The sequence below is a fragment of the Acyrthosiphon pisum genome, chromosome A1 (genome assembly GCF_005508785.2).
Source record: "Acyrthosiphon pisum isolate AL4f chromosome A1, pea_aphid_22Mar2018_4r6ur, whole genome shotgun sequence".
NCBI lineage: Eukaryota > Metazoa > Arthropoda > Insecta > Hemiptera > Aphididae > Acyrthosiphon > Acyrthosiphon pisum.
The window spans coordinates 17,167,763-17,190,039 of record NC_042494.1 but is presented as its reverse complement, the minus strand read 5'-3'; the positions used below and the strand labels follow the sequence as shown (position 1 = coordinate 17,190,039).

At 31.8% G+C, this 22,277-nt stretch overlaps 1 protein-coding gene across 2 annotated transcripts in view; it reads right to left on the bottom strand.

Moving 5' to 3' along the window:
- LOC100161295 (somatostatin receptor type 5) overlaps positions 1-20,476 on the bottom strand; it is a 280,182-nt gene extending 259,706 nt beyond the window's left edge. For both annotated transcript variants that reach the window (XM_029486748.1, XM_029486747.1), the window contains exon 1: positions 20,114-20,476. The gene's annotated coding sequence lies outside the window, so the exon portion shown is untranslated. The remainder of the gene's footprint in view (positions 1-20,113) is intronic.
- Between the last annotated feature and the right edge of the window lie 1,801 nt (positions 20,477-22,277).

Here is a 22,277-nt window from a genome sequence, read left to right as displayed (position 1 = left end):
TAGACGTTTTAGCATCACACACATGACGTGTTAAGTGTAGTATTATTATTTTATAGTATTTCGTTCTCAAGAATTCAAATTATGTTTTAAATGTATCTCGAGGTGAAATTGTTTTGTCTAATATTTAATATTAGATACATTCTCATACAATTTCAAATGTGGTTCCAGAAAATGTCACATAGATACCATGTACTTAACATGTGTGTACCAAACCAAAGATTTTGTATTATTAAACTTTATTCAGAGTATCGCAAATTTCCGATTTGAAATTTTGAGACGCTCTCATATCAATCGAACGTTATAATATATTGTTTTATTATTTATTAATAATGTATGAATATACGAGAATTGTAAACACGCGCGTTGGTATTATCTCATAATTTAAAAGCTTTATTAAAGTCTATTAATATGGCGTTAATTTTACATAAAATAAAACTATATATTTTACGCGTATCAGATAGTTTCATGATAAAACTATCGCCGTACATAGTATAGTCATAAACTGTATAAAGTCATTCTATTATAATAGTTATTATGGTAGTAAAAATTCAACAATATAAAATCAGGGAACTTGCTCTGCTGTATAGTATGTGTGGACTGTTCCTCGTCATTGGTGAGTATAGGTCACTGTTACGGATGTGTTAAATTTGAATTAATATTGTTTACGAATTTTCATCAAATAAATCGTGTATTTGCATATATAACATCATCGTATACGAAAAGCGATTTGATCGGAGAAGGTCTGTCAGCTTATATCCTTATAAAGATATTTAATATTTTTATAAATCATTTTTAATACGAGTAGTTTGCACTAACAATTTGAAAATATTATTGTAAATAGTAAACAATAATATATGTAATGGAAAACATTTTCTTGTACCTACGAATAACATTTTTTTGAATCACATACAAAATAACCAAATTAATTTGTTGGTTTGAAATTTGTTAAAATCTGGAAATCATGAAGTATCCATAAAAAAATACCATGTTATAAAACCTTGTGTATTTTAAATATTTCTATCATTCCAACTTATGATAAGAACCTTGTACTGTGCATGTATAGGTATATATAGGTATACTTAAAAGAAACCATAATGACGGATATTCATTTCAAAACAAAAATTAAACTTTATTTATTTTCGTGTGATTTTTCATTTCGGACTTAATGCGAAATTCGATACGTCAGTAGGTACTCAACGGGGAGCAACGAGGGATTAGATGGATGTACTTTGTTTTGGCGTTCATCTAATCAGAATTTGCGATCAGATGTGAAAAAATGAACACGAGAAAATATGAGGGTAACCGTTAAGTGGCGGTTTTAGCGGTCCTTTCTAGCGTCTGACGTGTTTACGACTGCCTTGTCCTGGGGATTTAGGACCTCGAAATCGTTTCCTAACTTGTGTGTGGTCAAAGTTCGCCAGTGATAATAAATCTAGTCTCCTAAAAATGTCATAATATATACAGAAAGTTGCTGCCCGCGACAATCGACTATACCATCACCGCGACGACATACTATCGGATAACTTTTAAAGTGACTTTTCGGAATGTTCGTCAAGTGAAACAATAGTGTTTGTCAAGTCGCTGTGACTTCACCGGCCATCTCCCCCTCCCCCCACACACACACACACACACGCTCACCCGCCCACCCATTCACGCCAATTGCTATGGTCTTCGTTTTCTCGAGAGCATCTGTCCTCGAAAAACCATTATGAAACACAATTAGAACAATATTTCATGGCGTGTATTACTCACCCGAGATGTTTCTAAAGTGTTTTTTCCTCATCGATATCTTCAAACTGAACCTTCAAACTTAATATATATATTATTATTGTGTGACCGGCAGTGAGCGAGCGTATACGATTAAAACGCTTTTTGCATCGAACAAATAAAGAAATTTTATGTAATATACATAATATACCAAAACGGATACCAACGATATATTATTACCGTCTCGTATTTATATTGTACAGTCGCGTAGAATCCAAACAAACACTATATTTTGTCGAAAATGTCTACTTACCTATATGGACGGACGGCTGTATAATATCGAATGTGTCCCAAAATTATTAAAGGAAATAAATTGACGAATTTCAGTAGTTAAAAAATATTTGAAATATTATAAAAGTACCTATAGTTTGTTTTGAAATACATACAAATTGGATGCGAGCCGAATTTATTTCATGACCCATGTATACATGTGTCAAAAAGGCTCGACATGTTTAAAACGTAGAAAACAAATGAATACAATAAATAAAATTGTTGTCACTAAGATTTGTAATTTCTAAGCATTTTGCCTTTAATTATTACTTGACAATGTCTACCTATATTATATTTAAAATAATTAACTTTGCGATAAAACAACCATTTTTTTTAAACCATAATTTTTAAGTAATACGACGTATAGTTAGGGGCTTAGAATAATATTTTTTCATAATGTATATAGTTTATTGTTAAGAAAACTTTTTTAGGTACCTACTCTTAGTTAATTTCCTATTGATCCTATTTTTTTACTTAAAACAAATAATAATTAGATCGTTATATTTTGTTTAAAACGTTTAAATATCTAAACGTCCGAGACGACGCTCGAGTGTGCATTTGACGTACGGATAATATAAAATATATATCATAAATAACCTGCATATTGCGAGTATATTTTACGTACTTATATAATGAGTCGTTGGACGTATTTTAATGGACTAGCGTACGCTACAAAATTATTAAAGGAAATAAATTGACGAATTTCAGTAGTGGGTAATTATTACTAATTTAACCACCTATACTTCGGAGTAACACTGGCCTATGATATAATATATAGGTAGGTGAACCGTGCAACATACGTCGTTTTATATAACGAAATTTAATTGAACGAAATATGAAGTATTTAACGTCAAAGTCCGTTTGCTATTCGTACACAGATATTACACCGGTCTAACGTGTTTGTTTATTCATGACGGAAAGTATGACGGTAATCAAAACTTATGTTTTTGCCTATAGTTTGGCCACCGAAATGTTTTAAATATTTCGTACTTTTATAAAAGCGTTCTGTGACTCGGCCATTTTTAATTCATGCCATTTCAGTATTCTAGTCTGCCCTTTAAGAGCGTATTAAATATGAAAGGTGGGTATTATACATTTACATTTGCAATGATGTCCCGCAAGTTCATTATGTTGACATTGGATAATAGAATATGTAGAAATAATAATTTAGACATAATCGCATAAACAGAAATTACACGCGTTTGATAAATAAATAAATAAGGAATTTTGTTTTATCTTGACAACTAAGTACGTAATTCATTTTTTGAACGCGTTTGAATTAAAAAGCAAGCGAGCTGCAAATTAATTTTAATCCACAAAAATAAAAACAAATTTATGTATGGAACACATAATATACATTATGTGCTAAATATTTCGTGTTCAATTACAAGATGAAACAAATATTTATTTCTTATCATGGCAGTAAATATAATTTATATTCTTTGATGTTTATTGCATTTAATTTATGTGAACATTTTCCAGATGATATTAATCTCGCAATTAATAAATATAATTTTCCTAACAGTATAGACGAATAAAATAATCTAATTATTTAGTTTTAAATACGTGGAAATTTGAACATATTTCTGACAGACAATTTATGAATTAGAATGTTTTTATTGTTTGTAACTATTCATTTATGAACAAAATATTTGTATGCTCTGCGAATATCATAAATTGTAACCTCATCGTCTGATAGTTTCTGCACCGAGTTAATAAAAAAAAAAAATCAAATTTGAAATATTTAAATAATATAAAAGTACCTAATTTGTTTTAAAATACAGACCAAGTGGATGCGAACTAAATTTAATCCATGTATACATATGTGTCAAAAAGGCTCGACGAGTTTAAAACGTAAATAACAATTAACAGTTAAAAAAATGTTGAAATAAATGTAATTTTCTATAAATTTGAATGAACACAATATGTAATAAATATGGTACCTATATTTAAGAAAATCATTGCTAACAACATATCTCCAGAGTAAATTAGTACAGAGTAGAAAACAAATGAATACATTTTTGTTACTAAGATATGTAATTTCGAATTTTGCCTTTAATTATTACTTGAAAATGTCTACCTATATTATATTTAAAATAATTAATACTGCGACACAACAACTATTTTTTTTAAAACATAATTTTTAAGTAATATAGTGGCTTATAATAATATACAGTATATTTTTTATAATATACAGTTTATTGTTAAGAAAACTCTTTAGGAGGTAACTAGTACTAGTTAACTTCCTATTGATTCTATTGTTTTACTTAAAACAAATAATAATTAGATCTGTGCTTAAGACTATTTCACAAAAAAATATGGAATACATAATTCGCCAATAAAAACATATTTTTAAAATACTCATAATGATGCAATAATTCCACAAGATTGATGTGAATAAGCGTATGTTTGACACCACCAATGTTATTAATAACTAACATGGCCTAAATAAACGTTTAATAAATGTTTTTAATTTAATTAACTTCCGTAGTCGGAAAAGGATACACAATTTTTTTCCATAACCTTATTTAATTTTGTATATCAGAGCATTGCAACAACAATAGGTAATTGTGGTATTTTAATGTGACTGCATGTGGCAGCAATGTTTTATCATTAATTCTAAATATAGTATAATATTAATACAAAATTCATTTTTGTACTAATTCGACTGAGATAGGATTTCCGGCTCTATAGCTATGGAGCTCTTGGTATATTTTATAAAGTTTTCTGATATCTTTAAAAACAATCAGTAAAATTGTCGTTAAAATCAATTTGGTATTTATCGAGTCTTTAAGCTACAGACATACAGACATTGCCTTTCGACATAGGTACATATTTTGAATTGAAAATAAAAATTAAAATCATGCGTGAGTCACCTTATAGCAGCCTGTAGTGGTTGAAAAACGAAGCAAAAACACCCCCCGAGTCGCAAGTTATATGTGTGTAAAATTTGGATCCAATTAGTTCAGTTGTAGTTTCAAAGTCTATATAAGCCTCATACAGACGTACATTTGTATACCATATAGATTTGCCATTATTTCGGATTTTGGGTGACCGCGTTCTCCCTTCTCTTAAATACATAGGTACAACACTGCAATACGTTTATGATCAAAACATTATAACTCGCTTGCACACGTCGTTCATTGGACATATCATTATTTTATTTCACTTTCTTTGTCATATTCTATACCCATTTCTGTTTTTGAGTTCGTTCTCAATACATTTCATTCGCCGACAATAGAACAAAGACGTCAACGTGATGGTGAATTCAACTGCCGGTCGGTGGTCTTATACAGAAAACGAATTATTAAAAAAAAAAAAAAAAGCAGGTAAGTGGATGTCGCTCTGCTGTACAGTAGATTACAAGTGGGTCATTGTATAATGGTTGTATTAGATTTGAATTCAATGATATAATATCATCGTATAAGAAAAACGATTCTGAGCGGAGACGGTTTGTCAGTCTGGATATTTTATATTTTGTTATTATTTATTTTATCATGTAAATTTAATTAATATTAAAATATGATAATTTTTTATTCGTTTCTATGGTGATAAACAAAGCGTTACAAATTAAAATCCCATTTTTAGCGTTTTTTTGTAATTATCCGGTGGTTTTTCCCGTGGCATTAAATAACTATTAAGAAAATCGAAAAATGACCTCTCTAAAGTACCATATTGATCCAATTTGCTAAAAGATAAGGTACTATATGTTGAAATCGAAACACTCCTTCTGGAAGAAATTTTGTATACAGGATATAAAAATAAAAATAAAAAAATAAACACCACTGTAAAAACATAGCTCCCTCGCTCCGTTCAGAATCTAAAACACACGACAATTATACGAAACGCTAAGTTAAATGTTCCTGTACATTATATCTCAAATACATAAAAACTATATATTATGACGTAAATAAAATGCACCCTTGCAGTATTATAGCCGATTTTAGTAACGATTTACTAATCAATACTACCAAGCAACTCTGAGTGTTCCGCTCATCCCTCTCCCCGGAGTTGACCACAGATACCGAATAATGAGTTGCAATATTGCTAAAAATGATTTGAGTATATGAGTAGGTATATAGATGTATATTTATCAGTTATACGTCCTAGTGCAGTTGTTAGCTTCCAATAATCACCGATAATTGTGGAATAGTTTAAAGTGTGATCTTACGCGTAAGCCATTTATTCAATAATAATACATAGAAATCCTATTATAGGTATATATTTATCTGCTGTAGTGAAAGGCAGTATCTACAAAAATGTAAATGTTAGGAAAATGGGTTTTACTTAATTTTTTTTTTAACTTTTTTGCTTTTTAACAATATTATTCAACAACGTTTTGTTCGTTATTTATATAGTTATTTATCTCATAAATCTTTATGGATAATTTTATTTTTCCTAAATCAAATATCTATACCTTTTTTTGGAAATTTTAAGTAGGTACAACATTTGTGATGGTCAAAAATGATATCAACTACAATTAAAAAAAGCTTTATCCACCATACACATATTTTCTAATATAAGTGATAACGTGATGATAATGATATCAAATGCAAACTAATCAAAGTCAGGAACAAACTCATTGAAGTATGTATACTTTATAGAATTATAAAATGTAAAATATTGGAATTAAATTATAAACATTTTCTTTCTCTCATTTTTTCATTTTCTGTTGGTCAGACAATCTAAGGTTATACATACGCCAAATAAATGTACTAACGGCAGTAACTACACAACATCTGCAGCATAACGTTTTTTCCTAAGATATAGCATCTACTGCTTATTTGTCTAGTACCTATTCCATGATATTTTAGTAGATATCTACTATATAATATTCAAAGCTCATTTAGTGGGGGGGGGGGGGGGGGTCTAAATGATGTTTTACTGCATTTGAACCTAGACAAATAAATGTAAAATGGCCTGATAAACAATATCCTACGATAATCTAATGTATGAAAAACGTTCGGTTACTGCCTTTCACTTTGGCAGGGCAGTATAATAGAACGTTGTACGTTCCAACTATTTCGACTAATATTAAACGTGTGCGATGTATTTACCATGTAAATATAGATTTATGCCACCACTTTGTAGTGTATGATATATTTTATGTTCCACACCTAGTTAACCACATAATATATAGGCTAAAAATATGACTGCTATACACATATTGTTTAATGTGTATTTTATATTATTCTTCTCTGCTAAAGGCTTACTTGCCTTATCGTTGTAAATCTGGTTCTCCGTTCCTCTCTGTTAAAAACTATAGTCTTTTCATGTCCACGTATCGGTGGCAGTCTGGTCGCCTTATCATTTTTTCAATATAATATGCCTCCCTCGGTCTGCATTTCACTTTGTGTCCATTTATTCGCCCTACAAATATATTTGTCATAAATGAATTGTGCCTCAGCAACTGATGGCTGAACATTTTCCCACTCTTTTCTTTTATGACGCTTAACAGAATTATTTGTTCCCCTATTTGTCTTAATAAATCTACGTTACTTTTCATTTCTGTCCAACTGAAAGTCAGCAGTCTTCTCCACGTCCACATTTATATGGCTTCCAACTTCCTTCTATCTTGTTCATTGATGGTCCGTGTTTCATAGCCATATAGCAGTACGCTCTATATTAGTTTTGGTCCATCTAACATTTGACAACATTTTTCTTCTTCTTTATATTAAGTTTTTTGTTTGTAAGCTGCTGTATTTTTTGCGTAAATGTTCTTTTTCCATTGCTATTCTTTGTCAGATTTCTACTGATCACCGGTTAGCATATTTCTCAGGTATCAATAATGAATTGTTTTACTTATTCTATTAAATTATTGACTATTTCTAATTTTACTATAAGGGTCTCTTTTGCTTAAGCACCACCATTGTTTTTCTTTTCTTTGTATTTATTTTCATTTGATATTCCCGTAAAATTTTAGTGAGAGTGGTTAGAGCATTTTGCATGTCGTTTTATGTTTCAGACACTTAAGAAATATTATAGACAAAACGTATCCATAGGATGTTTTTTCGTTCATGATTATTCCTTTAGAGTTTTTCTTCTACAAATAAATTTAACAGATATTATAACATTATAGTACAAAATAATATAAAAATAAAAATAATATGTTTTAATTTATTGTAAGTAAATAATAATATTTTCAAAGCTTATCTTAATGAAAACAAATTTATATTATATTTATAACAAAATATACGGGCTGAGCCCTTTAGTAAAAATTATGGTTCGACGTTACTAAGGAACGTAATAAGATAAACATAAACACAATTTTGGAGATAAAAATGAAACAAAGGGTCCGTATCAGCACGAGACATCAAACGCCTTATAAAGTTCATTACCTACTCGTTTAATTAGTGCTACTTAATGAGATGATGTCCGTCGTCGGTGATCTTAAAAGGTTATTAAGGAAAGTAAAGTCGCAACTTCATATGTTTACAAACCTTTTAAAAATGTCGTCTCTAAATAACGCCTGCGCTCCGCTAATGAAACTGTAATACGCCCAAAAAGTGCTTTGTGAATTTCCCACGTCGAACCCTTTCGAGTTGGCCATATAATATACTCAATGTAAATGCCAGAATTACAAATTGAAAATAACGAGCGTCGTCTTTGCAGGTGTAAATAATGCGCGATTTTGGACTAACGTGTGAGTCGATCTGCTCCACATCCAAACTGCACATCTGTCAAGTGATAATTACCATTTGATTCGATCGTCCGGAACCCCCGAACCGCAATCTGTACACAACAACTACCGCACACAATTTCCTCCAAACCGTAAATTCCACAGTGCCCGTAGGGTTCAGTTAACGAGACTTAACGCGATAGAATCGGCGAGAAAAATCGAACGATCATTAACAATTACGCTCCACGCACGACTGACGCGATGGCGTACATCGATCAATGACCAAATAAAGTTCCGATTGAAGAAGGCAAGGGATATTTAAAAAAAAAATAAATAAAGTCCGCTTGTATAACTGTACTGCAGCAGCGTTATATTATTGTCTTGTATAATATATAAAAATCTAGTGTCACAATGTTTGTCCGGGATGAACTCCGAAACTACTGAACCGATCTTGATGACATTTTTTACACTGTGTAATTTGGTCTGACTTAAAAGATGGGCTAATATAAAAAGAGAGACGACCAACGCCGGGTGGTGCTCAAACGGGAATTTTGAGATTTCCGAAGGAAATTTCTGTTTATAATTGGTTGCCATGGGTTTTAAGCTATAATAATAATAATAATAAAAAAAAAACTATTTGCTTTACTTTTTAAATATAAATTATAATACAATATCTAACCATAAAAATTTGAAATGAAAATCTCTGTATATCAAAATACTAAGAAAAATATTCTGCTTTGGAATATAAAATTAAAACCCTATGTTGTCGTTCAAAAAAGTAAAAAACTTAAAAAATTATAAGGATAAAAAATATTAAAAAATATAATTTTTTAAGAAAAACGTTGTTTTATAAGCGACTTGAAACTATGTAAGAAAATATTTTCAAAAAAATTTACACTTTTTGAAATAATGAGTGTTGTTTGATAAAAGAATCACCCAGTATAGGGTGAATTTTTAAAAAAGGTTTACATTTTTTAAGAGGATTAAATTTTTTTAAAAGTGTTAAATTTACTTTTTTACTTTTTACTTTTTTTAATTATGTTTTTTTTTATCATTTGTTTAGTTTAATCATACACTTACGTATACAAACAGCACGTGGTCTGTGGTCTACCGCAGGTAGATTGCCTACCTGATAATATACTGCTACGAATCAGCATTTTTATTCCGGGCAACAGAAAAGTTAAGATACATCTAGAACCTCATACATGGAATATTAAATAACGCATTGAACAAAGTTTAAGTCATATAAAAGTTTGTACATTTAACGGGTAACGAAGTGCACGGGATCAGCTAATATTACTATAATTTTGAAGACATTTTTTAAACAATTTTCAAAAAAAAAAAAAAAATCTGTTTTGTACATTATAATAGTAGGTATAGGTACTTACGGCTGGAGCGATTTCCTTTTGTACAGAATTGCGCTAATATTGAGTTAAACGAAACAAACCCATTTGATAATGGTACTTGATTTTATTCGATGGATATATTATATGTATTAAATACCGAGAACTGAATAGGAAGTTCAAATATCGACATTTCAGCAGTCTGTACGTATATAGGTACTTCGAAGTCTGCATCATGTACTTCTATGAAAGTCGTAACGTTCTTCAACAATACGTGAGTAGAGAATGACCGCAATTCGAAGTATAAAAAAAAAGATTAAATATCATATAATATATTATTATGGTAGAGCCAAGTACGTACTGCATATTATATAGAACCCAAGTTGTAATTGCGGTAGATCAAAACATACATAGTATTATTTGTTATATTAAAATAAATATTTTTTTTTTTTTTGTTATTTCAGATAAATGCTTCAACTTTTTTAGGTTACAATTGTAACAAATATGAAAAGAAATAAATTATTTACAGATATTTACAATTTGTGGTTTAAATGTATATGTAATGGAATAATTTGTAAATTGCTTCAGTAGGTACTCTCTTCAATGAGAGCAAGTCGGAGAGATGTTGAGTTTTTGAAAATTTTCCTAGCTTATTTTGAGCATCTAGTGATAATTTGGTCGATCCTCTCCCACTTGCATGTAGTGTTGCATACTGGAGCAGGTTTTTTGGTGATCAGGGATTAGTGGGTAAGGTGTGTGTAACCCATTCAGCTAGCTCGGGTTAAAATGACCTCGCCTCTTCTTTTTAGACTACAGGGAAGTACCATTTTCTTATGAAAGGCTTGATGTTCCTTAACTTGTTTGAGACATTGCTCCAGTTTTTCTACCATGTATCTCCTGAGTTTTGAGGTCGATGGTGTCGCGTGACTCTGAGGATGTGATTGGGTTTATTTTTAAAGGCATTGTGAGGAAGTGCGTAGCTTCATTCGCGATTATTATAATATTAAATGTACCTAAACGGAAACATTAAAACTCGAATCCTGCAACTTCGCAATAATATATTATTGTTATTCTACAGCGTTCTCGACGAACACAGTTAGTTTTTTTTTTTTTGGGGGGGGGGGGCTTACGTGTACTGCAGCAGTGACTGTGTTGTGCGCGCGGGACGATTCGGATGGATGTAACGCTAGCGAATCAAAATAATATACGTTTGAACTTTGCGCAGGAAGCAAGGACGCCGCAAGTCCTGCTGGAGTACATGCGGGGAACATACAGGTCATTGAACAAAAGGGCAAAGTTGCGCGGTAAAGTTCTCGTCGGCGGAGTGCAAAACCAGAAACGCACGACGGGGTGGGGTGGGGAGTGGGGAGTGATGATGAGGCCTTTGATTTACAAATGATATTACGAAAATACATGTGTTGCCTCTTGCAGTTGTTATGGGGTCGTACAAAAGAAAACTTAAGAAATAAATAACGCAAACTTATACTTACGCGGTGTATATGTAATGTTTATCCCACCCGTAATAGAACCGCGAAAAAAAACCATTCGTATATATATATCAATCTGAATATCCGTTTATGTAATGTAAGGGCACTTGTCCTCCTACAATTATTTTCGAGACATAAGTCACACGGTTTTAACAGCAAAAGTTTATCAGTTGCGCGTAGTCGTATAAGCACTATATTTTTGTCGCCCCGTATTTATTAATTGTTTTTCAAAAAAAAAAAAACAGTCGAATGGAGAATAATTACGGTATATACTCCGTGTCTCAAATTCTAAATTTAAGACCTCCGAGGTGGTAACTATAATTATTATATTGTATACTCCGATCTCAAACTCGACAAGACGTGCGTAACTACTAACTGTGTGTATATATATATATAACTAACCTAACACGAATCGTTCTGAAACGCAGTGGTGGACGATTATTATTGCTAAATGATTGTGTTTAACTGCTGTCTGCTATGAATGCGTAATTGTTGTTAGTGCGCTTATTATAGAGACCTAGGAGTTTTTTTTTTTTACATTTACCTAAATATAAATGATTTATACGATTTACAAATGTCGAGCGAAAAATGGGCGTTCCCCTCCACTCGTACTATCGCAACTATTGTCTGTAATGGAAAATTTACGAATCAACCACATAATATTATAATATACCTACGATATCAGTATAGAATATTATAATATTCAGATGATGGGCAATGATAGACGTCCGAACAATACAGTACAACTCGACGACTGTACACATTGAATAACCAATCGGGTGGATTATCCATCCGAAACTCTATTGTAATTCTAAATTTAAGACCTCCGAAGTGGTAATTAAAATCAATTATTATATTATTATGTAAGGTACTCCGATCTCAAACCCGACAAGACGTGCGTAACTAACTGCATTATGTATAACACGAATCGTTCCGAAACGCAGTGGCTGGACGATTGTTGCTGTATTATTGTGTTTAACTGTTGTCTGATATGAATGCGTAATTGTTGTCGGTGTGCTATTATAATAAAGACCGATGAGTTTTTTTTTTCACATTTACCTAAATATATAAATAATTTATACGATTTACAAATGTCGACCGAAAATGGGCGTTTCCCTCCACTCGTACCTACTATCGCGTTGTAAAATTGTCTGTGCCTAATGGAAAACGTACGAATCGACCACATAATATTATGTACGCGATATCAGTAGAATATTATAATATTCAGATGGGCAATAAGACGTCCGAGCAATAATAGTACACAACTCGTCGACTGCAGTATATTGAATAACCGATCGGGTGGATTATCCGTCCGAAACTCGGCTATTGTGCGGAGGGGGAAAGTGATATATTTACTGACAATAGCAATAATCGGGTTTGGGGCGGGCGCGTTAAAAAAAAAAAACTTGTCTATATATTATAAGCGACCGGGAAGGAGTTTTTTTTAGACCCGATCCGAAAAAAACGACAAACCACGTTCTCGCGTATATAATATATATAATGTCTACCGTTCTCCGCAGCTTTGGGTGTACCTCGCGCGTTTTGATTTTGATTTTTTTTTTTCACTTGTTTGAGCGGGGACACTGATATCCAATTTATAAACGTTATATCACGTTCTCGTATAACCATCACGTCCAGAAATGGTAAACACTAGTTTAGAACTGCAAACCTATATACGTTTTGTAATAAAAACCTATACCTGTTTCCTCGCCGGTCCGGAATGTTATTACACACACACACACACACACACACACACATAGAAAATAATAATATATATATATATTTTTATTTATTATCATTATTATTTCTAAAGTCTACTGCTAGCTGAACTTTAATGTTTCGAGTGGATATTTCATATCAAAAAGCAAGTACCTGTCTACTTCACTGTCGCGGCCATTTCAAGCAAAACGCAATTTGATCATCGTTTCAAAACAAAATACGTTCATTATTCCAGTTAAATATAATATTATATCCGTTAAATAATAATATGTTAATTTCGGTGCGGACAATTAGTGTCGAAGCGCACTGTATATGCAGTATTAATTTGTTGAGCTATTGTTAAATCTTGTTGAGTGAAAGTTTGAACTTTAACGATAATATTATAATTATTATATCGATATCTTAATATTTTGAACATAGTGCAAAATCAGTACGTCTAAATAGTCGCATGATAATTTTATATTATTTTTAATTATTTCAGTAATTTTCATCAAGCCATTATAATAATATGCATAGTTTTTGTTTTTGTAATTTATCAAACTCATATTATTAAACACAATGTTTATATTATGACTATAATATAAAGTTATTTAGTTTTTAATTTAAAAGGAGAATATTTAATAAAGCAGGTACTGTTTCACAACTGTATAGTTATAAAAACTCGTAGTTGACTAACTGTATTATAGAGATTATATTAGACGAGAGAGAAAATACGATTCAGAAGTTATACATTGTCTCAAGTACTATACGTAGGTATATACCAATAGAGCAACCGTTGTACCTAATATCAAAGCGTTTAAACAGTTGTTCAACTACCTGTGGCTGTGTGTTTGAAACATTTCGTAGAATATATCTTCACTATATATTTAGTTAAATATTATCTAATGGTATATATCAAAAACAACAATAGGATATTTTAATTGAAATATTATATATTTATGGCTATGTACATGTATAACGACGGACGATTTGAAAATGCCAATTCAGCAGCAGTAAACGAGTATATTATACCAATAATAAACAATTATTATTTGAATACAAAGCACGCGGCTATATGATATTATGAATATGCTCTAATAATAATCATATTAAAAATGAAATCGCAAAACAATTATTTCTAAAAAGCTACGCGTTCGTATACAATACACATATACTTACACGACGATACATATTATTATATTGTATACAGTCGACTCGACTACAAATGAACACAATCCACAGCTAAACTATGTAAATTTATTTAAGGTATACGACTGCGCGTACGCTACAGCGCACAATCGGAATCCTTAGATTTATAAACGTGAAAAATTCCGGTTCGTAACATTCGTTGATCCCACATTATTTTTCCGTGCAATTTGTTAACTCGTACACGCAATTCGTATATTATATTACATTATATTATATGGACAATTTCGAACACAATTAATATTATGTTCACCGCAACCGTAAACGGAAACCTAACCGAAAAGATATTCGCACGATTCGCAGAATATGCCATGCATTGACAACGTTTTGAGACAACTACGTCAATTTCGCTGAAATTTTATTCCCCACTAGAATATTTTGCATATTATATGTGGCACACGAGCTTAAATGGTTTTTCTAAATGCATTGCGTATTATTTTATGCGTGTAACACTATATAGGATCGCTATTCGCTTACAGCCATTTATATTATGTCGAATATTTCAATGACCCATCATAATACGTCATACGTCGTTATACTACGGTTAAACTTTATTCAGTTTAAGACACAATTTTTTTTTAAATGGCGGTCAATCATTGTGTTTAGGCACTTCGTATATTATATTATAACGACTAAACGACTCCGATTATAATTAATGATATACCTATTACCATTTACTATTAGCTATGATACTGTTAAAGTCTATTGGTTATTATAATATATAATTGAACTGTTTGACCTGTTATATTGGAAACTAAAACAAAATATGATATTACCAGATGACGTGCGTGAAGTTTATCCTAAAATATCTTAACTGTCATAATTGTCATAAACATTGTTACCTAATTGTTTTCTGTCTTGCCATACGAATATATAATTAAATCATAAAATGTTTAGCTAATCTATTTTATTTGCGCTGTTCGACATTTTGTTAGATGTCTTGGTATGGTTATTTTTATCGTTGAGATGCGTTCACAATTTGACTGTGTAAAACACTCTCAAAATTATAGTTTTGAAGACTTTGTCCTCTTTTGAGGTTTAAATTTATTGGGATCAATATTTCAAAAATATTAAGTTATTTTTTAAATCAAAAATCTAAGGAATTTGCCCTGCTGCATTATGATAGTAAATTTCAAGTGTACCTCACCATTGAACCACTATAATGGATGCGTGAATTTGAAATCAATCATACATTCGAGAAACGATTATGGTCGAAGGCCAGACCGTGCTCAGACTCTATTTTAGGATCTTTTATAATTTGTTTATTTTATTATCAATACTATATAGGACATTGTTTCCAGAGGGTGGGCTTCTCCAAACCTATAGTTTTTTAAATGTTAAACTGTTTTTTGTAAATATCACTTATGCATATTTTACCTGATCTGTATGTATTATTGTGTATTTTAAATAAAGGATATATTATGTTGATGTTAAAAATTTATTTTTCTATTAATCGTAATATGGTTGTTTTACCTACTGATTCTTGCCAACAAAAACTACATAAATAAATTATATAACAATAATAACTGTTATGTATAATACCATATTATTATTGTGTAGATTCTTAAATAACCGCATAAGATCTACATAACTATTATGAGGAACCTTGTGTTACATTTCCAAACATTTTGACATACGAACAAAAGTGTCAACAACATAAAAAAAGTAGAACATTTAAAACATTTGTCAATAGTTAAAAAGAAAACTACAATATTTGGTGAAAAGTCATTCACACTTTTACTCATTTTTGATTTACAATAAAAAGAACAAAATTGATTTTTCTCACCCTAAATATTGAAGATTGAAGCATTTCATCACTCCGCTGCAGAGAATTTAAAATGAAACATTTAATTAGAACCAAAACAAAATTAATAAATTGCAGTTTATGCTAGTAAGTACAAATTGTACATAATTAATGTAGTGACAAATCAGTGCAATTTTTCTAGAGTATGTAAATTTTTTTGTCTAGACACAATTATAAAATTTGGTGTGTATTCAAATAAAACTTCTAATTATTATGTAGTGTTATGGTTATTTTATATTATCACACTGAGTTTGATTATACGCATGCGAAGTCCTTTAGAATAAATAAATGAATACTTTATTAAAATGTGTACACTGTTCAAGTTTGAATAAAAAAAAAATGAAATAAAAACAACCGTTTCCTATCAAAATTATTATTGTTAATCCTGAACGTTATTAGCTTTTAGCGAATTATTATTGCAATATGAACGCTAGACTGATATTTAAAATTATTTTATGTTGAACGTATAAACGATTTCACATTATATCACGATTTTGTTGAAGTTCCCTTTTTAATTACAGGTGCACCAAACAAATTTAACGGTTTTTTTTATAAATGAATTTAATTTAAAGTTGGGCTCGTAGGACGTCCTCCTCTTTTCAATAAAAAAAAATAAAACAATCTAAATCGGTCCGGTGAACAAAAAAAAAAGGAAAGACGGACGGACCACCAAAGTATTTGTTCATATGACATTTGGCAGCTGTCGTTAAATGGAATTCTAACTTGAGTAGTACAATGATTAGACAATACGAAGAGAAATGTATAAATACAAATTAAACTTTGTTTATTTCATAAACAAAACTTCTTTAGTTTTCATTTTATCAATATTAAAGTATAAGATGTTATAAGACATAAAATCCAAACTTCAAAGGTATTATTGAATGGTATGAAAATTGACAAGTTACAACAATAACATTAATAATTATAGTTGTGGTGATAAATTGTATAATGAGTACTTAATATTATATATATATTATGTTTTGTACTACTAAGCTCTTCAAACAATTGTTTAACATTGATTTCTGAATTAATTATCTAAGTATTTATCTTAAACATAAATTACATTTATAGATTCGTAGTTATAAGTTCACTAATTTATTTATAATTACAATTTTAATTAAAACAAAATGTAGACTTGTATAGTCTCAAATTAAATAAAAACGTGATTTATTCCTCAATTAAATTTCTGAAATACATATTATTTTTTTTTTTTGGTTATTTTATCGTAAAAAGCAATTATATGGTGGTTCGTCTTATGTTCTATATTTGCTTGTTATAAATAAAAATAATTATATGATAGCTATAATGGATCAACGATTGAACTGAAATTGATTTTACACTTAGCTCAATGAAAAGTATTAAGTTGCCTCTGATTAAAAAATTATATTTAAAAAAATATACAAATATTATTGTAGGTATATAGTATAATATATTTTTTAATTTATTCGCATAATTAGAGCATAAATTGTTATGAAATTAGTTCACATTATAATATATTCGATAAGACTACCGCAGTGTTATTCATTTTCGATTATATAATAGAATATCGGATATAGGTACCTAAATATTGAATATCTTAATTATTTTTTGATATGAATTATAATAATCGATTATTTGAAAGCTAATTACGTGGATCGTTTATATTTATAGTGTCTGTCAAACACGAAAAAAATATATAACTATAACATTGAAACACAATATAAAACAGGTACAATTATATAGGCCTAAATAATTATTAAATCTAGATCAATCGATGTGTACAATAGCCAATAAATATCAATGATATTCCTAATAGCGATACCTATCTATATAAATACGTACACGCGTATCAACAATAAAATGTTCATAGTATTTCGTATTGACATTTGGTAAAAATTCCCTGTCAACTGTATTGTATTATATTTCAGATATTAAGAGCGATGGCGCCAAACGGCGCAGCTTATCTGTACCGCAGGCAGCGGACGGGTTTAATGGTTTTATTTTATTGGCGACGATAATAATAATAATAATAATAATAATTGAAGCAGCTTTTGTACCGGGCCGAAACGTTTTGTCTTTCGGCGCTACATCGGCACGACGGCACGGTGCGTATTATATTCATATTTATATTCTATACCGACAGTCGATTTGTCGGCGGTATTGGAGTGAAAATTCGGGTACGCAATGATTTACAGTGCAGCGCGTATAATAATACTCCGGATAAAACGTAAGAGAATTATAAAAATATGGTTTGCGGGAGATATAAGGATGGGGGGACACGGGTATAAGTGAGCGAGAGTAGCGGTACGGTAGGTACCGTTTGAAAGGAATGGCTATGGAAGTTTTGCAGAGTATAATATTATATTTTACCAGTCAGGACGTCGGGTACAACCACCACAGAAGTAAGAGATTAGACATCCAAGTCTGCGTCAGCAACAGATTTAGGAAACATTTGGCAGGATTATAATCATGCGAAGGACAAGGTGTATAATATATATATATATACGGTTTAGACGCAATCGCACGTAGTAAGCGTCTTTGTAGGACTCTTTATACCTTTGCACACAGACTGCAACAATGCGGCCGGCGGATAACGTCCATTATGATATTGTTATAACCGCATCGGTAAAAAAACGATTCCGCGCGCGATTATAGTTGGGTATCTACGACAAGCCAACCAGTGGGACCTACCTAAACGATAAATTATGTGAGTATTATGTGATAATGTTCTCGAGTGGTGCTTATACGCGACACACGTTTGGATTGCCGTTGCAGTACGAGCGAGTTATTGAAACGATGCTGATCAACCCACGGTGCAAAAAGTGTGATCAATGATAATATTATATTATTTTGATACGACTGTTGTACGTACAATGTCACGTGTTAATTTGCTCCCGACCAATTCATAACAAGCGGTTTTAAACACAGAGGCCCGAGCCAATAATTGTTCATTTCTACGGAGGTTATTAATAAGAGACTTTTGCCCCGGGGACCCACATTTCTAGGGCCGTCCCACCCAAAAAAAGCGTCAAGTACGAGCCCCGAGATAATTTTTGCTCGGAATAATCAAATTGTTGAATTATCTAGAACATTTTTTTTGATTTCAATAAGATTTATTATAACTTGAAAGTATGACTAAGTAACACCGAACGATGTTTACACGGTCAGTACCGTCTCAGCTTATCGTTTGCTTTCAAGAATCAATTATAAAATATCGTATAGGTACCTATAGTAGCGGTGTGACGCGAACATGGGTTGTACCTAGGTATATTATACTATAACAGTTCCGTTAATATTATAATGTAAAACATAGCAAAACAATTTTTTATCAGTTACTTCAACATTGTTAGCTTGCATATATTTTGTAAATTATATTGCCTGTTGCGGCTAGTAGTCGGAGCTAACATATGATTTTTTTTGTTTTTACGCTATTATAGACGGTCTTATTAAATGGGTATAATATTGGTATGCACTATAAGTAATCAATTATAGTTTTTACTACTTTTTAGGTGTGTATACTATTTTACAGAATACAATTTATAAATATTATACTAATGTATATTTTTGAACGATTTTTTTTCAATTTAAGGACCAATTTAATTTCCACGGAGCCCCGAAGACTAAAGCCGACACGAGTTTTCAATAGGTGCGTTTCATCAAAACGTGCGCAGATCGGTGGCGGGTATAACAAAAATGTATAGACGTATCGCGACACGATAATATTATATCAGAGAAATGTGTCGGACGTGTGAAATCGCGATCTAAAGAGCGCGACGATAACAGTTTAGGTATGTATACATATATTATTGTGTCTATAATTTACCTAATAATACAAAAATAATAATAATAATTATGTATAACACGATATTATCGTAATTGTATGATGATGAACTGTCGCGTTAAAAAAATATAATTGATATTTTCAAACTGCAGATATTACCTGATTTCGAATCGGACTCGTGTGTGCAGACGACACTTGCAGCGCAGTCGTCTTCGTCGGGCCCGAATGACAATACTAATTATCGGTATTTAAAAAAAAAAAAAAAAAAACCAAAAATAACGGCTGTGTGGGTATCGGGGGGAAGAGATAAGACCGTCGACGGATGTATTACGTGGGTGGTGTACAACTACTGTCGTACGGATTTACGTACGCGTGCCGGCGAAACGGCGTCAGGACTCGTCGTCGGTGGGTCCGACGCACACCAGAAGACGGTGGGTACGCGTTCGCGGCGACGGCGTTACTGAACCGACGGCGGTGGCGGAGCGGCGTTTTTCTTCGCGAGACCGGAAACTATATGATATACGTGTGGCGGCGACCGCCGTCGCGATGTACGCAAGCGCTCGGACACATGACGCGTGTGCGACTGCGGCGGACAGGTACAGTACGTATCTTGTCTATATACCTACGTAATCACAATGATGATGGTGATGACGACGATAATAATTGTACGTGTCGGACAGCGTTTCTGTTTAAAAAAAAAAAAAAAAAAACCGTCGTTCCTCCCCGTAGGAAGCAGTACCTCGGCGATCGGCCGCCTCTGCGATAATAACGATAATATTATAATATTTCGCCAAATACGGCGCGTATTATTATACGCTGCGGCCCGACGTACCGACGACGACGGTGTTTCGACGGAAATAAAAAAAAAAAATGCCGCATAATATATTATATTATTATACAGGACGATTCGACGAGCGTACATTCACCCCCGTCGTTCGAGTTCTGAATTTTCAAATTTCCAAGTACAGTATAGGTATTATCGGATGTATACCCACTACTCCTTTAATGTGGCGGCTCCGCCGTGTTTCCGTTTGTTTTTTTATATTTTTCGCCTGCATTTATAAAGGAGTATCCTCTGCGTGCGACTGCGGCGGACAGGTGTAATGCGTATTTTGTCTATACGCAATAATAATGATATGTGTCGGACAGCGTTTCTGTTTTTAAAAAATAAGCCGTTGCTCTTCCCCGTAGGAAGCAGTGCCTCGGCGATCGGGCGGCTCTACAAAAATAATGATATATAATATTATCTAATTCGTGGTGCTGGATTTAGCACAGGTGCAGCCCTAGGCCTTTTTAAATATGACAACCCTACCCCGAGAAAAAAAAATGTAGTATTTGTATTACTCATAAATTTATTTCATTATTCAATTAGGCCATTATCAACAAAACATAAGTAATTATAAATTCTAATAAACAATAATACATTATTTTTTTTCAATTTTTTACGAAATTTGTTGCCCACAAAAATGTTCCACCCCAGGCCCGAGCCTCACGGACCTAGTCGTAAATCCGGCCCCGTTAATTCGCCAAATACGGTGCGTATTATTATGCGCTGCACCCTAACGAACCAACGAGGACGGTATTTCGACGGAAATCAAAAAAAAAATGCTGCAATTATTATGCACATATTATATTATACCGGACGATTCGACAAGCACGTTCACCCCCATCGTTCAACGACGAATTTGTTCAAAATCTGATTTTTCAAATATCCAAGTGCAGTATAGGGATTATAATAATATGTATACCCATTACCTACTACTTTAATATGACAGTGTTTCCATTTGTTTATATTTTTCACGCCTGAATTTATGAAGGAGTGTCCTCAGCGGACGATACAAACATAATTTTTTCAAATATTAACCGACTTTTTTGACTTTAAACTGCCAGCCAGACGATTTTTTTGAAAATGTTTACGAATCTAAATCGAAATTCTTAACTTTGTGTTTAAATAAGGATAACCAAGGATTTGGAAATTGTAGTTATTAACATTTATATAATTTGTAAATATTTTTACATCGATTTCATACTTTCGAATAATCACTATAGTCCCACATTATCCTAAATACATACATTTTAATAGCTACTCAATTAAATTCTTATTTAGACGGATCAAAATATTCAAAAATATCAGTTTAAAGTCACAGTATCCAGTATAAAATGTTGGCTCTCATTTGAAAAAAATAAGTTTGTGGCGTCACAAACGCTTCTATTATGGCTTATATAGGTACGGTATACAAAAATCTAAATATTTCAACCTTGCCCCCATAGTGCAGTTAAAAATTCCAAAAATCAGAATTCGAACAATGGATATTTTTTAAAA